Source organism: Marmota marmota, unplaced genomic scaffold, assembly GCF_001458135.2.
Source record: "Marmota marmota marmota unplaced genomic scaffold, marMar, whole genome shotgun sequence".
NCBI classification, from domain to species: domain Eukaryota; kingdom Metazoa; phylum Chordata; class Mammalia; order Rodentia; family Sciuridae; genus Marmota; species Marmota marmota.
Window position 1 is genome coordinate 18829864 of NW_026000026.1, and position 20709 is coordinate 18850572.

Here is a 20709-nt window from a genome sequence, read left to right on the forward strand (position 1 = left end):
CTCTTCCTGCTAAGAATTGCTTTAGCTATTCTGGGTCTCTTATTTTTCTAGATGAATTTCATGATTGCTTTTTCTATTTCTATGAGGAATGCCATTGGAATTTTGATCAAAATTGCATTAAATCTGTATAGTGGTTTTGGTAGTATGGTCATTTTGATAATATTAATTCTGCCTATCCAAGAGCAAGGTAGATCTTTCCATCTTCTAAGATCTTTTTTGATTTCTCTCTTTAGGGTTCTAATTTCATTGAAATTCGTTGATGCCTTCAATGTATTCTATTTTATTGGAGTATAAGTTTTCAAAATAATTTCATTGTATAGATATTTTATGTCTTTTGTTAAGTTGATTTCCAAGTATCTTTTTTTTTAAGTCATTGTGAATGGAGTAGTTTTCCTCATTTCCTTCTCAGAGGATTTGTCACTGATATACAGAAATGCCTTTGATTTATGGGTGTTGATTTTGTATCCTGCTACTTTGCTGAATTCATTTACTAGTTCTAGAAGTTTTCTGGTGGAGTTTTTTGGGTCTTCTAGGTATAGAATCAAATCGTCAGCAAATAGTGCTAATTTAAGTTCCTTTTTTCCTATACATATCCCTTTGATTACTTTCATCTGTCTAATTGCTCTGGCCAGTGTTTCAAGAACTATGTAGAATAGAAGTGGTGAGAGAGGGCATCTCTGTCTTGTTCCAGTTTTTAGAAGGAATGCCTTCAGTTTTTCTCTGTTTAGAATGATGTTGGCCTGAGGCTTAGCGTAGATAGCCTTTATGATGTTGAGATATGTTCCTGTTATCCCTAGTTTTTCTAGTGTTTTGAACATAAAGCGGTGCTGTATTTTATCAAATGCCTTTTCTGTATCTACTGAGATCATCATATGATTCTTATCTTTAATTCTCTTGATATGATAATTACATTTATTAATTTCTGTATATTGAACCAACCTTGCATCACTGGGATGAATCCCACTTGATCATGGTGCACAATCTTTTTGATATTTTTTGTATTTGTTTTTCCAGAAATTTATTAAGAATTTTTGCATCTATGGTCATTAGAGATATTGGTCTGATGTTTTCTTTCTTTGATATGTCTTTGTCTGGTTTTGGGATCAGGGTGATATTGGTCTCATAGAATGAGTTTGTAATTACTGCCTCTTTTTCTATTTGCTGAAATAAATTGAAGATTATTGGTATTAGTTCTTCTTTAAAGGTCTTATAAAATTTGGCTGAGTACCATCAGGTCCTGGGCTTTTCTTGGATGAAGCTTTTGATGGTTTTTTTCTATTTCCTCACTTGATATTGGTCTGTATAAATTGTGTATATCTTCCTGACTCAATCTGGGCAAATTGTATGACTTAAGAAATTTGTTGATGCCTTCAATATCTTCTATTTTATTGGAATATAAGATTTCAAAATAATTTCTAATTATCATCTGTATTTTTGTAGTGTCTGTTGTGATATTACCTTTTTCATCCCATATGTTGATAATTTAAGTTCTCTCTCTCCTTCTCTTCGTTAGCATGGCTAAGGGTCTGTCAATTTTATTTATTTTTTAAAGAACCAACATTTTGTTTTGTCAATTTTTTTCAATTGTTTCTTTTGTTTCAATTTCATTGATTTCAGCTCTAATTTTAATTATTTCTTGCCTTCTACTGATTTTACTGTTGGTTTGTTATTCTTTTTTCTAGAGCCTTAAGATGTAGTGTGAGCTCATTTATTTGTTGACTTTTTCTTCTTTTAAGGAATGAACTCCATGCAATGAATTTCCTCTTAGAACTGTTTTCATAGTGTCCCAAAGATTTCGATATGTTGTGTCTGTGTTCTGATTTACCTCCAAGAACTTTTTAATCTTCTCCTTGATGTCTTCTGTGGCCCATTGTTCATTCAGCAGCATATTGTTTAATCTCCAGGTGATGGAGAAATTTCTATTTTTTATTTTGTCATTGATTTCAAATTCATTCCATTATGATCTGATAAAATGCATGGTAGTATCTCTACTTTTTTGTATTTGCTAAGAGTTGCTTTGTGGCGTAGTATATGGTCTGTTTTAGAGAAGGATCCATGTGCTGCAGAGAAGAAAGTGTATCCACTTAATACAGGTTGAAATAGTCTATATATGTCCTTTAGGTTAAGTTATTGATTGTGATATTGACTTCTATAGTTTCTTTATTCAAATTTTGTTTGGAAGATCTATCCAGTGGTGAGAGAGGTGTGTTAAAGTCACCCAAGATTATTGTGCTGTGGTCAATTTGATTCATGAACTTGAGAAGACTCTTTGTATGATGAACATAGCTGCACTATTGTTTGGGGCATATATATTTATGATTGTTATGTCTTGTTGGTGTATGGTTCCCTTGAGCATTATGTAATGTCCATATTTATCTCTTTTTATTAACTTTGGCTTGAACTCTGCTTTATTTGATATGAGGATGGAAAACCCTGCTTGCTTCCGTAGTCTATGTGAGTGGTATGGTTTTTCCCAACCTTTCACCTTAAGTCTGTGTATGTCTTTTCCTATCAGATGAGTCTCCTGGAGGCAGCATATTGTTGGGTATTTTTTTAATCCAATCTGCTAGCCTATGTCTTTTGATTGATGAGTTTAAGCCATTAACATTTAGGGTTACTATTAAGACATAGTTTTTATTTCCAGACATATTTGTTAATTTTTGTTATTTTACTTGATTAGTTTTCCTCTTTAATTAGTTTTGCCTTTAGTGTACTACCTTCCTCTGCTGATTTTAATTGCTGTTTTTCATTTCCTCTTCATGAAATATTTTGCCAAGGATGTTTTTTAGTGCCAATTTTCTAGCAAGAAATTCTTTTAACTTTTGTTTATTATGGGAGGTTTTTATTCCATCTTCAAATCTAAAGTTTAATTTTGCTGGATACAAAGTCTTGCTTGGCACCCATTATCTTTCAGAGCTTGATATATGTTTTTCCAGGACCTTCTAGCTTTCAGGGTCTGAGTTGAAAAATCTGCTGTTATCCCAATTGGTATTCTTTTATATGTAATCTGATTCATTTCTCTTGTGGCTTTTAAAATTCTCTCCTTATTCTGTATGTCGGGCATTTTCATTACAATGTGCCTTGGTGTGGGTCTGTTGTGATTTTGTACATTTGGCGTCTTGTAGGCTTCTTCAATTTGGATTTCCAATTCATTCTTCATGTTTGGAAAGTTTTCTGATATTATTTCATTAAATAGATTGTTCTCCTTTGGTTTGGATCTCTATACCTTCCTCTTAAATAACTCTTAATAAAATAACTCTTAAATATGGTGTTTTTATGCTATCCCATATTTCTTGAATGTTCTGCTTGTGGTTTCTTATCATTTTTGCTGTGTGGTCTATGTTTTTTTCAAGATGATTTATTTGATCTTCATTGTCAGATGTTTGTCTTCTAAGTGGTCTACTCTGTTGGTGATGCTTTCATTTGAGTTTTTAATTTGGTTTATTATTTCTTTCATTTCAAGGATTTCTGTTTGGTTTTTTTTATAGAACCTCTATCTCCCTGTGGAGGTGATCTTTTGCTTCTTGGATTTATTTATGTAGCTCATTGTCGAAGTGATCTTTCACTGCCTGTATTTGTTCTCATATGTCTTATTTAAGATCTCAAAACATTTTAACCATGAATATCTTGAAATCTTTTTCTGTCTTTTTTCTGCTATAGCTGCCAAGGCTTCTAATGATGTGTTGTCTTGATTTGTTTGTGGTACTTTCTTCCCTTGTCTTTTCATGTTGATCATGTGTCTTTCTTTCTAGCTCTGTGGATCTGGTGTGTTATTGTTTTTACCCTCTAGATTCATAGTGCTCTTGTAAGGTTCCAAGATCTCTCTTTTGTGGGGAAGGACAATGTTAACAGATCCAAATATCAACAATACATCACCTGTGAACAAACTGTTGTTATTAAGACATTTAAAGTTTAGTCTCAATGTACAGAAATGTTGGATTCAATTATTATTTAAAATATAATCAGTAGTTTCATAAAAAGGTTTACAGTTTCTGACAGTGGACAATAAACCAGGGATCAGACGTAGGACAAAATGTTGAGGGGAGAAGATGTGAGGGTATAGGGTTAATATATCTTAGGAAATGTGAAGGAGAAATCTAGTGAAGAGGGTTAGTAACAGGAGAATACGTAGAAGGTAATTTCGGGTAGACAATTTCGTGGGAAGACAGTAGAGTACATAAAACAAACATACATATGTTTTTAGAAAAATATAGGATGTTAAAATAGTATAATTTGGAGGGTGAAGGAAGAAGAAAGAAAAAAGGGATAGAAAGAAAGCAAAAAAGAAGAAAAAGGAAAAAAAGAAGGGGGGCTTATGCAATTCCTCTATATTATATTATTCAGGTGGCTTAGACCTCAAAGTCCTATTTCATGCAAAGGTCTTGGTTTTACATATGTTGGGGATGTGAGGGCCAGAGCATAGAAGGGTAGAAGAGAAAGAAGAAGAGAGAAAAAAAAAAAAAGGAAAAAAATACTCTTAGAGATCCATTTTTTTCTCTTCTCATCCAGTAGGTGACTCTGCCCTCAGGATGGTGCAGGTAACCAGGGTGTGAAGACTGGACCTACTGTAGAGCACCTGGAAGCAAAGAATGCCGCCCACCTGTCCTTGCAGGGAAATAGCACCTCAAGGGTCTTTTGTTGTGACCACTCATCTGACTTGAGCCCCTGGTTTCCTCTCACTTTCTTGCCTGGAGATTTTCCAAAACCTGATCTCTCTATTATGCTCTAGACTTTAGTCCCCTCCCCTCTCTTATTTATCAGGTCCCAACTATGGGACCTCCCACCCCCGGGCTCACACCAGGTGGGCGGTGCCCTGATCGCACTGCACTCCAATCCAACTGAGAGCTGTTCTTGTGTTGGGTGCCCACTGTGCTGAGTTAACGCTGTTGGGGATGGTGGAGGAATTGGAAATCAGGTACCTGCTCAAATGGCGATCTGATCTGATAGCCACGCCCACCACAAAATATGGAGGAATGTTTTCCAAGATGGAGTTGGTCTGTTTCCAGCAGCAGGGTGTCTGTTGATGTGGGGGGAGCTGGGCGATGGCCTTGTGCTGTGGATAGGTAGCAGCCGAGTGACCTCGTGGGAGCAGCGCAGTCTGGAGTTCTGCAGAGGTGCTGGTAGGTGTTTCTGCTAAGCTGCTTGTGAGCCCTGTGTGAGCTAGAACTATGGGCTTTGGGTCCAGAGTCCACAGACTTACTTGAGCCCAGAGGCTCTAATTTCTGTGCAGGTGTTTGCAGCGGTGGTGATTTCTGTGAAAATCCACTGGCCCCTGGAGATCCGATCTGGGAACTGCTCCCACCTAATATGGGGAGATTGTTGAGCCAAGATGGTCTGCTTTCAGCACCAGGGTGTCTGGTGAGGTTGGGGGACCCGGGCGATGGCGTTTTGCTGTGGGTGGGTAGCAGCTGAGTCTGTTAGGATTCTTGATGGCTGCTATTCTAACTGGAATGAGATGAAATCTCATTTTATTTGCATTTCTCTAATTGTTAAAGATGTTGGACATTTTTTCATGTTGGCCATTTAAGTTCTTCTTTTGAGAGGTGTCAGTTCACTTATTCATTTATTTTTTTATGTTATTTTTTTAAGTTACTTATATATTCTATATATTAATCCTCCGTCAGCATAGCTAGAAAAGATTTTCTCCCCTTCTGTAGGTTCTGTCTTCACATTCATAATTGTTTCCTTTGCTGTGCAGAAGGTTTTTAGTTTGATGCTATTCCATTTATTAATCCTTGGTATTATTTTCTGAGCTTTTGGAGTTCTACTAAGATTATCATTGTCTGCACCTATATGTTGAAGTCGTGACCCTACATTTTCTTCTAGAAGTAGCAGTTTCTGATCTAATTCCTAGTCTTTGATCCATTTTGAGTTGACTTGTGTGGGGTAAAAGACAGGGATTCAGTTTCATTCTTTTACGTAAAGGTAACTAGTTTTCTTAGCATCACTTGTTAAAAGTCTATATTTTCTCCAGTGTATGTTTTTGACACCTTTATCAAGAATCAGGAAGACTGTAGATGTGTGGGTTTGTCTCTGTGTCTTCTATTCTACTCCATTGTTCCATATGTCTGTTTCTATGCCAGTCCCACGCAGTTTTTTGTTACTAAGACTCTATAATATAATTTGGAATAAGGTGTTATAATTCTCCCAGCATTTATTTTTTGGGATTAGAATTGCTTTTCCTATTTTCGGGTCTTTTATTCCTCTAAATAAAGCTTAAGACTATTTTTTCTATTTCTGTGGTATTTTGATGGGGATTGCATTGTTTACATTGGGGTTTTCCTGCATACTGATTTTGGTAACATGGCCATTTTAGTAATATTAATTCTACCTATCTATGAACTTGGGAGGTTTTCCCATCTATTGTATCTTATTCAATTTCTTTTCACATAGTTTTCATTGTAGAGGTCTTTCACCTCCTTGGTTACATTTATTCCTAGTTTTTTTTTTATTCTATTAGGAATGGGATTCTTTCCTGATTTATGTCTCAGAAAATTCATAATTAGTGTATAGGAAAGCTTTTTGTATGTTGACTTTGTAACCTGCCACTATGGTGAATTTGTTTATTAGCTCTACAAGCCTTCTAGTGGATCACTTTTTTTTTTCTTTTCTAGAATTTATAGTACTATATTGAATAGAAGTGATGAGAGAGGACATTTTTGACTTGTATATTTTAAAGAAAATGCATTTAGTTTTTCCACATTTATCATGATGGGTTTATCATATATAGTCTTTATGATGTTGAGATTCCTTTTATTCCTATTTTCTTTGGTGTTTTCATTAGGAGTGGATGCTGAATTTTGTTGAAGATTTTCTCTAAGATGACTATGATATTTTTTTATCTTTAATTCTATCTACCTGGTGAATTACATTTATTTCTTTGAACATGTTAAACAATTCTTGCAATCTGGAATAATACCAACTTGATTATTATGTACTTATGTACACTCTTCTTAATATGCTATTGAATATGATTTGTTAATATTAAGAATTTTACATCTAAGTCAGGGATATTGGTTCTTACTTTCCTATCCTGAATGGGTCCTCATCTGGTTGTGATATGAGTGTGATACTGGTTTCAAAACATAAATTTGGATTTTTTAACATTTTCTATTTCATGGAACACCTTGAGGAGCATTGGCATTAGGTTTTCATTAAAGGTCTAGAGACTTCAGTTACCTATCAATCTGGTTCTGGGCTTCTCTTTGTTGGAAGCATTTTATTACTGCTTCTATCTCAATTCTATCTATCTATCTGGCTTCTAGATAGCTAGCTGTTGATTGGTTTAGGTTTTCCGTTTTCTCTTAATTCAATTTTAGCAGGTCATGTGTCTAGAAACATATCTATTTCTTCTAGGTTTTCTAATTTATTGGAGTATACATTTTCAAAATAAACCTTGATACTCTGGATTTCTGTGATGCTTGTGGAGATTTCTTTTTTATCTCTAATTTTAATAATTTGGGTCTTCTCTCTTTCTTTTAGTTAGTTGGGTCAGGATTTTTGTGTCTTGATTATCTTTACAAAGAACCAACTCTTCATTTTATTAATCCTTTATATTTTTCTATTCTCTATTTCATTAATTTTAGCTCTGATCTTAATTATTTCATTTCTTATTCTGATTTTGGAATTGGTTTGCTCTTATTTTTTGAGGTCATCGAGATGCATGACCAGGTTTTCTGTTTGGGTTCTTTCTGATTTTCTTATGTAAGCACTCTAACAATAGACTTTCCTCTTAGAACTGCCTTCATAGTGTCCCAGAGGTTCTGATACGTTATCCTCATTTGATTCTAAGAATTTTAAAAAATTTTCTCTTGATTTTTTCTGTCACTACTCACTCAAAAATATATTGTTTGATCTCTATGTGTTTATGTTTTCAGCATTTTCTTTGGTTTTGATTTCTAATTTTATTCCATTATGATCAGATAAGATGTACAGAATTATAAGTTTTGCTTTTCTTTTTTTTTGGATCTGCTAAGAGTTGCTTTGTGGCCTAAAATGTGGTCTGTACTGGAGAAGTTTCCAAGAGCAGCTGAGAAGAAAGTGATTTTGGCTGTTGTTTTATGGAAAATTCTATAGATGTTTATTAAGACCATTTAATTTTGATTTTTTTTTTTAGATCTGAAGAATTTTTTATTGAGTTTATGTCTGGATGATCTATCTGTTGGTGAAATGTGTGTTGACATCACCCTGTGTTCTTGTATAGTGATCTATCTGGGTTTTTACATCGAGTAGTGCCTGTTTTATGTAATTTTATGTAATTCACTGAAGTCTGGGACATAAATATTTACTAGCATTGTATCTCTTGGTTGGATTGTTCCCTTTATCAGCATGAAGTGACCTTCTCTGTCTCTCTTCTGATTAATTTTGGCTTAAGTCTGTTTTTTCAGATGTGGGAATAGCTACCTCTGCATGTTTTCAGGCTCCCTTTGCGTAGCATATTAATTTCCATCCTTTCACTTTTAGCCTGTGGCTGTCTTTGCTTTTAAGTTGAGTCTTTTGCAAATAACATATAATTGGGTCTTTTTTTGTTTGTTTGTTTTTAATCCACTCTGCAAGTCTATGTCTCTTAAGTGGAGAGTTGAGACCAGACCATTACTTTCAACATTATTATATAGAGATGTTTATTAATTCCTGACATTTTGATTTTTTTGTTCCTGTTTGTTTAACTACTTTTTAAATATATTTGTCCATTTGTGAGTGCTAGGGCTTGTTTTTTTTTTTTTATTTTTCCTGTGATTGGTACTGCTTTAAGTGTGTTTTGTAGTGCCATCTAGAAAGACATACATTTTTAGTTTTTGCTTATCTTGAAAGCTTTTTATTTGTTCATGTTTCTAAAGGATGGTTTTGCTGGATATAGCAACCTTTATTGACAGTTACTTTCTTCCAGAGCTTGGAACACATCATCTCAAGCCCTCTTGGATTTTAGAATTTGTGCTGAGAAATCAGAAGTAATTATTATTGCCTTGCCTCTAAATTGGCCTGATGTTTTCCTCTTGGGGCTTTTAAAATTCCATTATGGTTGTGTTTGTTAGGCATTTTAATTAATGTAGTATAGAAAGGTTGTTTTTTTTTTTTTGTTCTTATCTATTTTGTGTTCCCAATGACTCCTGTATCTGGATGTTCATCTCATTCCTGAAGTTTGGAAATTTTTATTTTATTATTTCTCTGAAGGGGTTGTCCATTCCATTAGCCTGCATCTCACAACCTTCTTAAATTGCAATGATTCTTAAATTTGGTCTAAATTTCCCAGAGTTCTTGTATACACCAATAATGTTTTCTTATTTTCTTTTCTTTAATACTGTTTGGATGTTCAAGGCTGGCCATACTGTCTTCCAGCTCTGAGATTCTGTATTCAGCATGTTCTATTGTATTAGAGAGAATTTCAACTGAATATTTTATTTGATTTATTGCATTTTTCATTTCAAAGGTTTTTGCTAGATTCCTTTTAAATATCTCTGTCTCCTTATTAAATTTCTCATCCATATCCTGTAGTGACTTTCCTAATGCATTCAGTTGTTTTGCTGTGTTCTCTTGGAATTCATTGACCATTTATATAATCTTTTAAAAACTTCCTTAATCTTGTATTTCATGCACTTCAATATCTTTGCAGTCAGTTGCTGATGAATTATGAAATTTAGGAGGTGTCCTGTACCTTGTTTTATTCATATTTCTTGTATTCCTGTGCTGAGTTTTATGCATTAGTTGGAATGAATTTCTTTTCTGTGGGCCTTTTTAGGACACAGTCTTATCTTGCCAAAGTGTTCTGTGATGTTAAAGTGCTGTAAATTTCTCAATATATTTCCAAGTATGTTTTGTATTACACCTTCTCTGCTAGTTCTTTGCTTATAATTAGTATATTTGGGTACAGTTCATATATGTCAGAGCTTGGGTATTCCATTTTCCTTGTAGGTCTCAAAAGAGTGGGTTCCTTCTTAGACATCTGGCAATTATGTTTTATAGAGCAGGATATGTGGGGTACACTCTCTGTGATTCCTCTTATGCACTTAACAACTCTACATATTCTAAATGGATATGGGAGTGGTCTAAACTGACACTCCTCATAAGTGTGATGTCCAGTCTTTGTGGTAATTCTCTCCATTTTTTTTTCTTTTTTTGTATACCTTTATTTTATTTATTTACTTTTATGTAGTGCTGAGGATTGAACCCAGTGCCTCACATGTGCTAGAAGAGCGCTCTACCACTGAGCCACAACCCCAGTCCTTCTCCATTTTTTTCTGTAGGAGTGAAGCTCCATTAGTGGGATCTGAGGCCTTCTCCAGCCATTTCTATTTGGAGCCTGGTTGTTAGTTTGGGTTTTTCCCACTTCTATTCTTTGCATTAAGGTATTGTTGAAATCTGAGTATGCTTAGTTTTCTTGTGGATCAAGGTGTGTGTCCCATAACTTCTATAATACTTATTACCACAAAAACAGAAATGGTGGGGTCAGCAATTTCCAGCAGCAGAAACAACAAATAGCCATGAACTAGATCTGGCATTAAAGTAAACAGCAGGTGTCAACTGTACCATCCACAGGACTAATACTTGCTACAGTATGAATAACGATGGCAGTAATTATATCCACCAAATAGTGTTAAAAGATGGTAAAAATAGAGTTCATTAAGAGATAAAGAAAATGTTATAGGAAGATGAAAGGAAGTATAGAATGCTCAAAAAGGGAACACAGAGAAATCATAATTATAACAGTAATTGCAATAAAGGAGGCAGAGGGAAAATAAATAAAAGAAACAATTAGATAAAGAGAGAAAGAGAATAAGAAAAATTGGTTATTAGAGGGAGAGAAAAGGAGATAAAGAGGATCAAACAACAACCAAAAAATACAAAAAAACCCCCAAAAAACATAAAGCTCTAGCCTTCAAAAGGCAAGATAAATAACTATCATTTTTTAAATGCTAAAAATGAGAAAAAAGAAACAAGTGTGTATTTGTATGTCTATACTTCTATCTCCATGAACCAATTGGTGCCTAGCAAGAGCACCTCCCCCTAAAAGACCCTCAGCTACTTGCAAGACACTGTCTCCAAATAAAAAATAAGAAGGGCTGAGGATGTGGGTCAGTGGTAAAGCACCCCTGGTTCAATTTCCACTACCAGAGAGAGATAGAGGTAGAGATAGAGATAGAGATAGAGATAGAGATAGAGATAGATAGATAGAGAGAAACTGTTTCCACTGAGGTTGTCAAAACTATGGATAAGGATGGATGACCACTGCCTATACCTACTTTGTATTTTTTCTCGTGCTATCTACCCTTTACGGAGAGCACAGAGTGAGGTTGTTAAATCCTTATTTTTGCTCATCCAGCCTACAGATGCAGTGGCCTAAAACTGAAGCTGGATGAAATAGCTTTAGATTTCCCTCCTTATTAATTGAATGTTAGACAGAATAGGAAATACCGTGTGTTGGAGCTTTGTCTTGTCTGACCAGATCCATGCACTCCTAGGGTGGGGCTGCTGCAGAGTTCTTCAAGGAGAGTCCCAGTGGCTGGAGCTTCACTCTAATCAGGCATCTGGGATTTTGTTGGGTGGCATCTGCTCTGAAAAGATTAGATCAACACATGAACAGGGACAGATACCAATCTCTGCTAGGAGTCTGGACTTCAGGAGCTTCCCCAGAATTCTACTCCCAGGGCAGGGGAACCAGTCCTTCACAAGGCTCCCATGCTCTGCCATGCATGAATATACCCTTCCCAGGTTCAGTCCCCGAGTGTGGTCGTGCCTGCCTGTTCACTCTCCCAATTCTCTTCAGCTGGTCATCTCACTCACAGACTCATAGGGAGAGCAGGTTGGACTGCCCTCCATTTTTCTGACTTGAATGCCCCTAGGTACAATCTTCACTCATGTTCTGCGAGGTACACCTTAGGTCACATGGGAAGCACTTGCGGAGACTATATGGAATGTGTGCCATGATCTCTGGGACAGCAGCAGAAGCAAGCTTCAGCCTGGCCTTCTCAAGCTGGGTCCTGCCCCAAACACCAGCTCACTGTGCCGCCTCTGGTTCAGCCAAGTTCAGGCTGCTTTTCTGTTCCATAACATTCCCTGCCAAATGTGTCCATTGTGTTTCTCTCTGTGCCTGGGTTGTCCCTTCTCTCTTCAGTGAACCAGAACAGCTACCATCACCACATCTGGCGTGGCTCCAATATATTCTTTCTTGTCCTTTGTTAAATGCACTTAAATTCCTGAGTCCCTAAGAGTCTCTGACCATCCAGTATCAAATCTTAATGAATTCTATCTTTCACCCGTCTTGCCGAGAAGCCGTACTCCTGCTGCGTGAGTTCTGAGCCAGGAAGCCACTGGAAAGACAGCCTTCCTGAATCCACCATCTTGAATCGCTTTGTTTGTTTTTGTTTTTTTATAAGCATAATATATCTTCCCTGGATAAATATCTAGGAGAGAAATTACTGGGTCACAAGGTAAGTTTACATTTACAGTTTCATAAAAAACAGTCAGACATCTTCCACAGGGCTGTACTATTTTGCATTTTTACTAGAAATTCACAAGTATTCCAGTTTCTCTACAAAATTGCCCACACTAGAGCATGTCCCTTTTACATTTTAGCTGTTCTAGGGGTATCTCCTTGTGGTTTTTATTTAAATTTTCCTAATAAATTAATGATTTGTTTGGCATTTTTGATGTCTTCTTCCCATATGTGATGATTTATGTAAATATTTATCATTGTTATGTCAATAAACCAGTATATATTGGGTCTACTCTTTGTGGTGGTGCTCAACACACAAAAAGTAATTACAGCTGAGTGTTTGCCCCCCGGGAACTTCCTGTCTTGCAAGGAAGATAAATACACCTGCTGAAGTGATGCGAGTGCTTCTGTGGCAGTTCCCAGTCATAGAAGTTTATCTTTTAGTTCAATGGAGAAAATCCTTAGAAAGTATGCAGACTTTGAGGGGTCTTCAAAGTTTGATTTTGAAAGGCAGACTGGCACAGGGACAATGGAAGACAGGTCCCCAAAGAAATTAGGAATTCTACTTCAATGTGGGAGGTGGTAAAGAAACTGAATGCTGGAAGAAAAGGGGTGTGAATTAAATAAAGATGGAAAAGGGAAATTGCACAGAGGATGAGCACAGTGGAAAATCAGGGAGGTTGCCTTATGGATGAGAAGTAGGTCAAGGAAGATGAACAACTAGAAATTCATTCAGTGGCGGAGGGAAGAAGATTGTCTTCCTGTGCTTGGCTTATTTCACTTATTATAACGTCTTCCAGGTTCACTCATGTTGTGGGCAATAACAGGATTTCACCATTTAAGGTTGAAGAGTATTCTGTAGTGTATGTATACACACATGTTGTTTGTTGTTCATTCCTCCATCCATGGTCACTTACACTGAGTCCATGTCCTGGGTATTGTGAATAATTCTGCAATAAACCCAAGACTCCAGGGTCTCATACCATTTTTTTTCCTTTGGCTATATACCTAATCCTAACCCTAACCCTAACCCTCTATACTATTTTCCATAATAGTGGATATCATAAGCACATAAGTTAATTTAAAAAATAATGAAAAGAAGGAAGGAATAACCTCGGGAGGGCTTGACTGAACATAGCATTGATACCACATGATCTGCTGAGGGTGAAGGGAGATGAGAGGGTTCAGGCTTGAATGGAGCAGGAGAGAAGTGGACACAGAGCTGTTCTGACTCCGTCTTCTCCCTCAGTCTGCTTCTGTGTTGGGATCCCAGGACGGGACATCCTGATAAGCCATGGACCTCAAGGGGGAATGGGACATTTTCACCCAGAGCTGGAATCCTTCCTTCCTCCTGCAGATTTTGTGCCTTGACCCACACCTCAACCTCAGTCTCAGTGGCCACAAGTTGGACAATGTGCATGCGTCTCCCACAACCATGGTCTTCATGAAATTTTTTTTCAGTTGGCTACAAGCTCACAGGCCTCTGAATATGAAAATGCATGGAGTATCTCCCCACACCTTCCTCCCTGGAGCAATCAATACTATTATAATGGTAATATTCAATGGGACCAGGGCAAGACCAGGGTGGAAACTGCCCCAGAGTCCTTGACCTCAGTATAGAGTGCAGTCTATCCATTGCAAAGTTACCTGTAGTCATAGAATCTTAGCTGCCAAGTTACAAAACAACGATGCACAGGAAGAGTCCAAGGAGTACTGTTGGGATGCCAGAGTAGGGGGACTTTTTTCATCAGGAAGGAAAGCCAGGCAGTAAGATGAGGCTTGTACATTGCAATCATCAAAGGCTTGGATTAGCTCTGTGCCCACAATCGCATGCCTGCCCAAACTCACTGTTGATGTTCTCATTATTCCCAAGAAGCAGGGTCCTTGATAGCTACAGCAGTGGGTAACAAGACAAAGTAGCTAAGATTCAAAAGAAAGGTATAATTTAGTTCCATAGCCAATGTGATGCTTTTGCACTCTCTTATCTATGGACACATAGATAATGTGAGAGATATCCTATTATTAGTTAATATTTGTCAGGTTCTTACTGTATGTTAGTAACTCCCTTATGGATTTTATTTTTAAATTATTTTTTATTAAGTATGCCATATGAACTTTATGTTCATACATATAAATATATGTATTATATAAATACATATAATACATATAAAAATATGTATTACTCATATATTACATATATGCATATACATTCAATCACTATCTAGATCAATATTTAATACATTTAAAAAACCCTTGGAGCCCAGGCCTCTTATGTCTTTTATTATTTATGGCCTCTATAACCATAGATAAGTTTTGAACTTCATGCAAGTAGCATCATTTATATCTGCATTGTTTCATTGAACATCAAGTCTGTAAGATGTATTCTTGTTGCATATAGACAAAATTTCTTTTTTATTTCTATATAATATTCCATTGTATAGATATACCAGATTAAACTTATTTTTTTTAACTTTAGGTTGTTTCCAGTTTGGGGCTATTACAGACAATATTGTTATGAAGGCACCCTACTGGATATAAAAACAGATTTATGTTGTATAAATCTTTTATATGTATGTTTGCATGCATGTGTAGATTCATTCAGAAGAGAAACTGGCAATTCATAGCTTTTGGTATTGTCATATATTTAGTGCTTAGCCTTAAACGATACTTCTCTAAAAATTTTCAGCGGTCCCAAAGAATAATTATGGGATTCCTAGTAGTTCTGCATCCTTTCAACTTCTTGTTGGCAATCCTTTTGATTTTATCAACCAGGCACTGATGGCATATACTGGGTAGAGGGATGCTGTTAAATATCCTACAATGCAGGGGGGCATTACCATAACACAGAGGTCAAATTTTTCTCTCCAATTGAATGATATGAAAACTAAGCTGGGCTGGGCACATAGCTCAGTGGTAGAGTGCTAGCCTATCAAGGGTGCAATCCTGACTTTAATCCTCAGCACCCCCACAAAAAAAAAAACAACTCCTAAAACAAAAATAATTTGACTTTTTCATTTTATTTCTTGTTCATTTGCTTACTTTTCATTTTTGTCTTCACTTAGGTTTCTTCTTTCTGATCTCTGTGGATTTAATTTTGCTATTTTCCTCCTAAATACCTACCTTTGATTCTTTACCTTTCTTCTTTTATAATATATACATTTTAAGCTATGATTTTCCCTGTAAAGACTACTATTGATGAGGTCTGCAGTTTTGATATGTTGTCTTTTATAATTTAAGAGAGTTTATAATTTTTATTGTAATTTATTTTACAAACCCAAGGACTACTTAGAAATGTGTTGCTTAATTTCAAAATATTGGTGGATTTCCCAGTTGTCTTCCTATTATTATTTTCTAGTTTGACTCCATTGATATCTGAGGACCTCTTCTCTGGTTTCAGTCTTTTGAAATCTTAAACTTACATTAAGGGCACATATTTGGTCTTTTTGTTAAGAGTTCCATGTGCACTTGATAAGAATGTATTTTTACAGTTGTCTTAAGTCATGCTCTAAAAAATGACTATTAAGTCAGGCTGGTTAATGTGGCCTTCCGTTTTCTGTTCTTAATATTATTTTAGTCTGCCTGAACTGTTCATAACTGAGAAGAGTATACTGAAGTGTACAATTGTCCATTTCCCCATAGGGTAATGTCAACATTTGTCTATACATGTTGAGGCTATGTGGTTAAATGAATACAAGTTAGGATTGCTTTAATTTCCTGCTACATGGTGCTATTACAGTTATTCATAAACAGAGTCTTAAAACTTCCTTAGTTGCATTTTCACCAACATTTAATGCTGTCAATTAAAACTAAAATGTGCAAATATGACTCTTGTTTCCCTGTGATGCTGGGGATTGAACCCAGGGACTTGCGCATGCGAGGCAAGCACTCTACCAACTGAGCCATATCCCAGCGCAGAATGTGCAAACATGGTCGCTGTAACAGATGACTCCCTGTGGTTTTAGTTGGGGTGTCCTTCACAGGTTGTGGAGTTCATCATTAGGTCACCGTTACTGGCTTTTGCCATTTTTCTGCTGGCTCACTTGTGTTCTTACTTTATGATTTGTAGAGGCCCTTTCTGTACTCTGATGCTAAATATCTGAGGTTAGTTGATTGACCAAGCCCCTCGTCCAGTCTGCGGCTTCTCATCTCTTTATTTCATGCTTCCCGTTCTGCCCAGTCAACTTCAATTTTAATATGTCTTAATATATCAAATGTTTTTCATTATGAATGTTGATGAAAATCTGCCATAAATGTCTTTCATGTGTTTTGTTGTATTTATTCTTAGACACTTTATATTCTTGTTGCTATTGAAGATTATATCCTGGAAAATTAATTGTTCTAAATCTGGATGCCAGCTCCTTTGTATATCAACAGAACCTTCATCCACCTTGATACCCTCTTATTCTCTCCATCAGGGTCCAGCCATAAAAATGTAATCCATCCAGGTTTACAAGTGAAGATTTTATAAAGGGGACTGGATGCCTGCTATCCTTCAAGCCACAGATGCCCTGCTCTCAGGGGCTTGCTGGATAAAAAAATCAGGGTAGGGGCAACACTAAACCTCAGCTTCAAGTCTGGGAGAATTGTAAAGAAGAACTCTCTTTGCCAGACATTGAAATATAGTAGAATGCCATTGTAATAAAACAGTTTAATGTTGGCATTTAAAAAAACGTCCAAGGAACAAGAGAGAATGAAGTGCCTAGAAACAGATTCCAGAATGGATGACAACTTGAAAAATGAAAAAGGCAATATTTCAAATCAGTGGAAATCTAAAAAGTGATGCCAGCCCAACTGGTTTTCCGTCAAAAAGAAAAAAAGAAGGTAGACATCTATTTCATGCCACATTAAAAAATATACTTATCTGTGATAAAAACATAAATATTTTTTTAAAATTCTAAATTAAAAGTTAATGCCAAAGGGCTTAAGCAATAATAAACTTGCAAACTGGTATCGAAAAGGCAGGGATGTTTGACTCTATAAAATTGTAACTTCCTTGTTTGTTTATGAATTTTTGAAAACGAACACTGAAATGTAGAAGATAAATTCTACACATGTGCTAGATAAAAAAATAAAATCCATGATTAACAAGTTGATAATAAATTGACAAAAAAGCATACACACACAAACCAGTAGGAAAAATGGAGTTGAAAAATATGGGTAAAATATATGGGCGGATAGTTTTTATAATCATCAATGCAAATGGTCAGTGTAAACAAAAGAATGATTGTGCTACTCTTATTAGTTGGGAAAATACAAATAAAAATAACTGTAAGGTCCGTTTAAGTGGAACACACCGATAACTCCAGTTACTCAGGAGGCTGAGGTAGGAGGATAGCAAGTTCAAGACCAGCCTGGACAGCTTAGTGAGACTCTGTCTCAAAATCAAAAATAAAAGGGGCTGGGAATGTAGCTCACTGGTATAGCACCCCTGGATTCAAGCCCCAATACCAAAAACCAAACAAAATAAAGTAGTCTTTTATATCTATCAAGTGAGAAAAAAGTTGTTATTGCTGATAAGAATGTAGACTATCTGAATCCAGCTCAGGCATTGCTGATATTAATGTGAATTAGTAGTATAGCTTTTTTGGAAAGCAATTTGTAAGGATCATTAAAAATTAAAAATATACATATTTTTGACCCACTTATTTTTCTCCTGAGAAATATATATAAACACACACACACACACACACATACACACACACATGCATACACATAACTAAAATGTAAGGGCATATTCATTGCAGGATTTTTAACAGGTTCAAAAACTAGTGTGCTGAACTAAATACTAGTCAGAAGTATATGGATTGGATAGACAATGATACATCGATAAGGGAATACTATGTCACCATTATGAGAATACAGTAGATTCAGACCAAATGCCTTGAAAGGACGGTCACCATCTAGTGAAGAGAAAAAAGTAACACATAGAGAAGCAGCATGACTATGACCATTAAAAAAATAATAATAATAAGGGGCAAAAATCTTTGTTCTCTAGATCCACATTAGCACCTGAATCTCTAGCAACACTGAATACTGTAGCTGGATTTCATGAGCCTGGAGCAGGCTGTAAGGAAAGCAATTAGTATTATTTATCTGGGGCAGGAGAGTGAAGGAAGAAGACAAATTCAAAACATTGAAGGAAAACCCACCAGAAAGATGGTATTAGAATATCTAAAATAAGAAATGACTTCATTATATATATTTTTGTAATATGCATATCCTGTGTATAGTACACAACAATAAAGAAATGCATGGAAAGATGATCAATAACACAATGATTCTTGTTATCTTGATACTAATAAAAATTTCAAAGGAACATTACATTTTTAAAAAATTTTATCTTTTAGGATAAAAATATATTAACTCTATAATTACAAGCAGTTATGAAGCTAATTTCACTACTGAAAAATAAGAAAGAAAGAAAAGGTTTCATTTTTTCCAGTTGTCCACGTAAGCTGCTTTGGCCACCCCGATATGAACCAACAAAAGGGAATCTGCAAGAATGTTCAGAGGCAAAATGATCTGATTGTGAGAGTTGCCAACTAATCAGTGGATTAATCCACTGATGTGGATTGGTTGGGAGGTAACTCTAGGCAGGTAAGGTGTGATTGGAAGAAGTAGGTCACTGGAGGTGGGTCTTTGGGGATTATATTAGAGGAGAAACTGACTAAAACTGCATCCTGGGAGCCAGGAAGAGAAGTCCCCATGCAGAGCAACACTTCCCATCTGAGGCCATCTCAAGGTCTCACAGGACTTACCTGCTTACCCTCTCATTTTCTGCTCAGTGTTGTCTTTCTAGAATGGCTTTTCCTGACCACTTCATCCATTTCTCCCTATCATGAATTATTCCCCAACTTTTTCCTTTGATTTTATGTAACATTTATTACAAGGTGTTTGTTGGTTTATTATACTTTAAATATCCAAAATCAAAGTGAGGATTTTTTTTACTTTTAAAGCTTTTTCTAAGAATAAATTTTTAAATGCAGTTCAATTTCTATATATTTTTCTTTGAAAAAATAAGTTCAAAAATATATTCAAAAAATATATTCATATTAAACCTGAAACTAGTCCCTTTGAAAATGTCTTTTTTTTCTCTGAAAACATATAGCTTTAGTGTGTCCCTGTAGGTTTGGTTATGAGATTTTGTATTATTTTCTCATGAATTCTTTTTTTTTTAAATTACTTTTTAGTTGTAGGTGGACACAGTATCTTTATTTTTATATGGTGCTGAGGATCGAACCCAGTGTCTCACACATGATAGGAAAGTGCTCTACCTCTGAGCCACAACCAAGTCCCTCTCAGGCATTCTTTAAATATAATTTGTTGTTTATATTTTTCTCTTATCAGTTGTTCCTTGATATATGTTGTTAAATAGAAATGTCTAGCTATGTTTTCAAGGGGTGGTATCACTTATTATTGATTTCCATTTTGGGGGATAAGTAGGGTGTGATCAGAAAATGGGCCTATAAAAATATCTCCCTTGAAAATATATTCAAGGTTTTCCTTGTTTGTTTGTTTGTTTGTTTTTGGAACAAGGATTAAACCCAGGGGGACTTAACCACAAAGCCACATCCCCACCCCTTGTTTATAATTTATTTAGAAATAGTGTCTTGCTGAGTTGCTTAGAGCCTCTCTAAGTTGTTGAGGCTGGCTTTAAACTCACAATCCTCCTGCTTCAGTCTCCGGAGCTGCTGGGATTACAGGCATGTGCCACCATGCTCAGTTGTATTCATATTTTGTGTAGTTAAGTATATTAATTAGTTTTTGCAATGTTCTAAGGATAGGATATAAAAATGATGTAGATTTCTATTTTAAGCTAACAATTCTCTATAAATCTATTACATTGGGCTTACTGATTATATTATTCAAATATTCTATTTTTGCTCACATGAATTTTTATATTCTAAAATAATTGCACTCAATTTTTCCATGAAATTTGATTTTGACAAGTTATCCAATTTCTAGAGGTTTGACCCAATGTTTCTATTCTGCTGCTATATCTTGTACCCTTTGTAAGTCCCTCGTATGAACTGTCACTTTTTATTCTTACATAATATCCTTTTTGCCCTCTTTAATGCGCATAGCCTTGATTTTTCCTTCTCCTGATATCAGTATTTTCTAATGCTTCGTTAGATTTGCATTTGCCTCATAATACACGATAATGAAATTTTTTCTTCTTCTGTTCTGGTCGCCTTCTTCTCCTGATAATTTAGAAGCTCAATTATGGGTTTCTGTTTGATGGTGATTCCCACTTCTAATTCTCACAATTAAACCTGTAT